We start from the raw sequence: 6,756 nt of genomic DNA on the forward strand, positions 1-6,756 counted from the left end.
TGTTCGTTTGTGGGATTAACAGAACTAAAAACCACTGCACGAATTGACACCAAATTTGGACACAAGACACCTAACCACCCAATGTATGTCCTTCACTCAAAGAAATTGATTTTGTCATTTGGGAGTTGTAATTACTGGGATTTATAGTTCACCTACAATCACAGAGCATTCTGAACCCCACCAAGGATGGAATTGAACCAAACTTGGCACACAGTTCTCCCATGACCAACATAAAATACTGGAAGGGTTTGGTGGGCAGTGTCCTTTGGTTTTGGAGTTGTAGTTCACCTACATCCAGAGATCACTGTGGACTCAAACAATGATGGATCTGGACCAAACTCTACATGAATACTCAATATGCCCTAATGTGAACACTGGTGGAGTTTGGGGAAAATAGAATCCTGACAATTGGGAGTTGTAGTTGCTGGGATTTATAGTTCACCTACAATCACAGAGCATTCTGAACCCAACCAATGATAGAATTGGGCCAAACCTCCCACACAGAACCCCCATGTGGGCCACAGCAACGCGTAGCAGGGGATGGCTAGTTATAAAATAAATTATTTACCATTTACATGAAGCTGTTGGGAGAGCTCATCCAGAGTTTCGGAGTACGATGTCCCCTGTACGCAGATGACGTTCAACTCTACTACCCCTTTCCACCTACTGCTAAGGAGGCTCTTCAGGTCCTGAATGAGTGCTTGGCAGCCGCACCGGACTAGACGAGGGCGAACAAATTGAAACTGAATCCGTACAAGACGGAGGTCTTCTGTAAGGCCGAACACTCCATCTTGGGTTGCCTTTGAAGACTGGAAGCCTCAAAGAGTCCAACGGGTGGCAGCTAGATTGCTCGCCAGTCTGCTACCGAGCACAAGGCACAAGGCACTAGTTGAGGTAGGCAGGCAGGCAGACTTACACCCAGGCCAGAGGTAACTTTGGTCTGGCCCAAAAATGTTGTAGGGCACACACAAACCAACCAGTGTCTCCCAGTCAATTTCACTTACGAAATGAATTGTTAAAAAATTGACCGAACACAGTTTCCCAACACTAATTCTTCTCTCCCAAACGCTTTCCCTACGCTTTCTCTCTCCCTCCAAATGCTTTATGCCTTTCTTCCTTCTCCCTCTTCCTCTCTCCCTCTCCCAAACATACCCGGCTCCCTCGGCCATTCTCTAGAGCCCTTCTCTGGAGGCATTCTAGCATCTCAAAATATTGCTTGATTTCTGCTGCCTGGAACTGGACGCAGGGTCATTCCAGGGGAGGTCAGATCACAGCATAGAAGAGAGTCGACTAAAACTAACCCGGATCTAGACCTCACGCTCCCATTGGGACAGCCTAGAATCACACTGCCTTTTCTAAACTGATGTAGCACACTTTGATTAAAAAATACACACAATTTTTTATCCAAAGACAAAAAAAAAAAGCATATTTACACAAATTACAATTTCGGTATTTAATGTTTTTTACACAAATTATAATTTTGGTACTTTAAAAAAAAAGTACTGCTTAACAAATGTAAAGTGAAGGACACACACTTTGTACAATGAGAAGAAAACTAACAGACAACAAACACTAGTCTATAAACCTCTCACTCACTACACGATTTTTATCTCTGTTCCTTTAAATGCTGTTCTATACTTCATCAATTTAGTTCATTTGTTCATTTTGACTGATGGACATGAATCTTCATCAGCCGTTGTCACCATTCTTTGTCTTCCATTCTCTGCAGTGAGGGAGATGTGTTGTGTATCCTAATGGACCCTTTGCCAAAGGTGGGGATTAAACAGTATAAAAGATAAAGCAAGAGATATCTATCTATCGATGTATAAGTGTTAAGTCATTCAATAACTAAACCAATTATAGTACTGAATAACACAATGCATATATTATATACAGTAAGATTATTATTGTCTCAACACCATGGACACAATCTATATAAACATCAATTATCCAATCAAGAAAAACATCCATAATAAACATTAAACAATAAGTTCTCATTCACAACATGCTGTGAGTTCTCAACAGTTCCTCGTTATCACTTCTTTGGAAAGTTAACACTTATTTGCTATTTCATCAATTTAAGTTGATATCTTCCAAAGAATTAACAAACTAGATTCAAAAGGACAACAAAAGTAGATATGCTATAATAGCACCCAGTTACAACAATCATTGTGCAGAATTAAAACGCTTACTTTCTCCAGTGGAGTGAATGGCTCTGCTCTGCTCAAAGACTTCCCATAGCCATGAGTTTGCAGGTTTTTCAAGTGCGAGCAAAAACCCATGGAGAAGCCTCCCTTTATAAAGATACAGGTCAAATGCAGAAAACAAGAGGGATCTAATCTATCGTTTAATCCACCTGGGGAAACGGGATGTAACCTGAATATCCAAAAAGCCTCTCTCTGAATTAAAATTATTTCTAAGTCTTGGTGGGGTTGTGTGGTTACGTTTTCGAAAGCGCGAAATCTGAAGCTAGTGAGTGAATGGGATTTCTCACTGAAATAGGAATAAAGAGTTGAGCCAATGGTTTTATTTCTAATGCAGGATCTATGTTCAAGAATTCTAATTTTTAAAGGTCTGGAGGTCATGCCTACATATAGCAGTGAACATGGACATTGTATGACATACATCACTTTCTCTGTATTGCGGTTGGTGAAACTACAAAGTTGTATGTTGAGTTGCGTTGTGGGGGGTGAGAACTGTTTTACGTTAAGAGACTGAATGCAACATGCACAATGCTCACAACTTGTGTGGCCACTAAGACTAGATCTGCTGATAGTATAGGGGGTTGTGAAGTCAGATCTGATTATCATATCCCTAAGATTTTGGGTTCGTTTCTTGGCTATCATTGGTACATTCTTGCATTCTGGAGTGTCACTGACCAAGTGCTGGTGTTTTCTAATTATTTTGGTGATGTGTGGATAATATGGGGTTAACATAAGTGGCCATATAATATGGTTATTAGGTTTCCTCACCGTATCTCTTAGTAAATCATTTCTATCTGTGGACTTAACTTTTCTAATAGCAGTATTGATGATACTTGTGGGGTACCCTTTTTCTTTGAAATGTTTCTAAAAAGTAATGACCTCTGGTGTGACCTCCTCGTGTGTGTTTTCGTTTTAATCTCATAAGTGTGGCATAGGGTAAGTTGTTTTTAAACTATGATGGTGACATTTATTTATCATGCAGGAGCAAACCAAACAGCTGTATTGCATTAAAAAAAACAATCAAGCAAAGAAAAAACAAAGCACAAACTTGGAATTCTATTAAATGTCCTTTGATCAGTAGCTGGCCACTTGGGGGAACATGAGAGAAGGTTCCCCACAGGATTGCAAGACATCTGGGCATCCTCTGGGCAATGTCTTCGTAGACGGCTAATTCTCTCATTCCAGAAGCAACTTGCAACATTATGGTGGTAGGTGTTGCAATGCATGATGGAATTTTATCTGTGGGTTTCCTTATTGCCTTTCTTATATACCATGACATCTAGAAAGTTTATATTTGTATGGCTATGGTTACCAGTGAATTTGGTGTTATCATGTATTGTGTTGAGCCAAGTACTAAAGAAGATTGCAGATTCTTTTGATTTTCAAATTAAAAAAATATCATCGATAAACCTGCCATCGTATAGAATATCTGGTAAAAAAATGTTTTTTGTGTCATTTAGGATGTGGGTTTCTTCCAAATTTGAAATAAAAAGATTTCCCACTGAAGCGGTCAAAGACTTCCCATTGCGACACCAAAAATCCGTAGATAGTATTGGGTTTTAGATCTGAAAAAATTATATTCCAGGACAATGTCTAACAAATCCATTAAAATATGAGAAGCTGGTGTTTGGGGCTCACGGATGTTTGGTAATTCCAAAATTATTGTTCTAGTTCGATCTAATGGTATGTTGGTATATAATGATGTTATATCCAGAGTCATTAAGATGGATTGTGGTGGTATGGTAAGGTCCTCTATGATCTTTATGAAACGTTTAGTATCTTTAATATAAGACTGCACGAGGGGTACAAATGGTTGTAAATAATAATCCAAAATCTGCGGTAGGGGTTCCAGGATGGAGGAAGAGTCGGATACAATTGGTCTCCCTGGAGGAGGCATGTTTCCTTGGTGTATTTTAGGTAGCACATAGAACACTGGAATTCTGGGATTCCTGTTTGGCAGAAATTCAAATTGCTGATCTGAGATGCATCCTAAAGTGAGTCCTTCTGCACATACTGTTTGGATTAAAAAACATATTTTGTCTGTAGGATCCTTAGGGTGGAAAAGGACCTGTCTGTAGGATCCTTAGAAAAAAATTACTTTTGGGTTTAACATTATTAAACAGTCTCAAATACAGAAAAGGGGTTCACACAAAGCAAGACTCATGGTCTCGCGTTCCAGAGCTCTCCTGGTATAAAGTCTGAGGTTTATCAAACAAACACAAGATAAGCCAAGACCATATTTCCTTACAAGTCTTCAGTCCGGCTTTTTTACAGTGTCAGAAACGAATAGAGAACATACTGGAGACTGATGGATCCAGAAGGATTCCTGAGGAATCTTGGGGGCCTTCCTGCCATGGAGCCTGGCGATCATGTGGACACCCTGGTTGACTGCTACAATAGTGAGATGGCCAGGGTGATAGACTTGATCGCTCCCGAACACCCCCTCTCGTTGCGCAGAGACACACCGTCTCCTTGGTTCACCGGGGAATTGGTGGGAATGAAGTGCACGAGAAGGAGACTAGATGGAGGAAATCTCAGGATGTGTCTGACCAAGCACGGGCTGTGGCCTCACTTAGGACCTATTCCGTGGCTATACGGGTAGCCAAAGAGACCTTCACGACTGCCCGTATAGCGTCTGCATCTAACAGATCTTCGGAGTTGTTTCAGGTCGTTAGGGAACTTCTTCACCCTCCTGAGGTGGAGGAGACCTTCGACGACCCGAGAACTCGGTGCTGCGAATTTGCGCAGCACTTTGAAGACAAAGTTGCTCAGATACGTCTTGAGCTGGACTCCAGTTTGATCGTAGTTCCAAGAGAGGTGACCGAGGCATCTGCTTGTCCGGTTTTGTGGGATTTCTTCCGGCTTGTTCGTTCTGTGGACATGGAGGTGGCCCTCGGGGCAGTGAGAGCCACCACATCGGCTCTGGACCCTTGCCCATCTTGGCTAATTAAATCGGCCAAGGATGGTCTGATTGATTGGTTTATGTTAATCATCAATGCATCGTTGGAGCAATTTTCCATCTGGCTTAAAACAGGCTGTGGTTAGACCACTCCTGAAAAAGACTTCCCTTGATTCCACAATCTTAAATAACTATAGACCAATCTCAAACCTCCCTTTTCTGGGCAAGGTGTTGGAGTGGGTGGTTGCTGCTCAGCTCCAGGGCTTCCTGGATGACATCAACTGCCTGGACCAGTCACAGTCAAGTTTCAGGCCTGGCCATGGCACCGAGACGGCTTTGGTCGCCTTGGTGGATGACAGGGGGAGTGTGACCCTGTTGGTTCTCTTGTCTTGTCGGGATTAATCTCATGGTATCCTTCTGGGACGCCTCTCCGGGATGGGCCTTGGGGGTACGGCTCTGTCATAGCTCCGGTCCTTCCTGGAGGGTCGATCCTAGATGGTGAAGCTGGGAGACGCCTGCTCGGACCCCTGGCCTTTGACCTGTGGGATCCCGCAAGGCTCCATTTTGTCTCCCATGCTTTTTAACATCTACATGAAACCGCTGGGCGAGGTCATCCGGAGTTTTGGAGCGGGGTGCCATCTCTATGCAGATGACACACAACTATACTACTCTTTTCCACCTAACTCCAAGGAAGCCCCTCGAGTGCTAGACGAGTGCCTGACCATTGTGGCAGTCTGGATGAGGATGAACAAGCTGAAGATTAATCCCGACAAGACAGAGGTCCTCTTGGTCGATCGTAAACCAGCCCGGGGTATAGGGTGGCAACCTGTGCTGGACAGGGTTGCACTCTCCCTGAAGTCACAGGTCCGCAGTCTGGGGGTCCTCCTGGATTCTTCACTTACGTTTGAGGCTCAGGCGTCGGTGGTGGCCAGGAGGGCCTTTGCACAACTAAGACTCGTGCGCCAACTGCAACCGTACCTCGGGAAGGCGGATCTGGCCAAGGTGGTCCATGCCTTAGTCACCTCTAGACTGGATTACTGCAATGCGCTCTACATGGGGCTGCCCTTGAAAACAGCCCGGAAATTTCAGATGATCCAATGGGGGGCAGCCAGGTTGTTAATTGGGGCTCCTTACAGAGACAGGTCATCCCTCCTGTTTAAGGAGCTCCACTGGCTGCCTTTCAACTACTGGACCCAATTCAAGGTGCAGGTTCTTACCTACAAAGCCCTGAACGTTTTGGGCCCCGCCTACCTGCATGACCGTATCTCTGTATACACGATCTCTTCGATCTTCTGGGGAGGCCCTGCTCTCGATCGCACCAGCATCGCAGGTGTGGTTGGTGGGGACGAGAGAGAGGGCCTTTTCGGTGATGGCCCCTCGACTCTGGAACTCACTCCCTAAAGACATCAGACAGGCTCCAACCTTGGCAGTCTTCAGGAGGAACTTGAAGACGTGGCTGTTCCAGTGTGCCTTCCCAGAATAATGATCCCATAGCACTTTGTTCTCCAAAGCACTTTATATTTTCTGGGTCTGCTCGTATGCCCTTCCATAAACACCTGCACCATCCTCCATTCATGTCCCAGCATATTTCCAATTTTAACTTTACATTTGGCCTCCCCTCTGTTTTTGATTGTGTGTTGTTTTATTGATAAT

Source organism: Anolis sagrei, chromosome 2, assembly GCF_037176765.1.
Source record: "Anolis sagrei isolate rAnoSag1 chromosome 2, rAnoSag1.mat, whole genome shotgun sequence".
NCBI lineage: Eukaryota > Metazoa > Chordata > Lepidosauria > Squamata > Dactyloidae > Anolis > Anolis sagrei.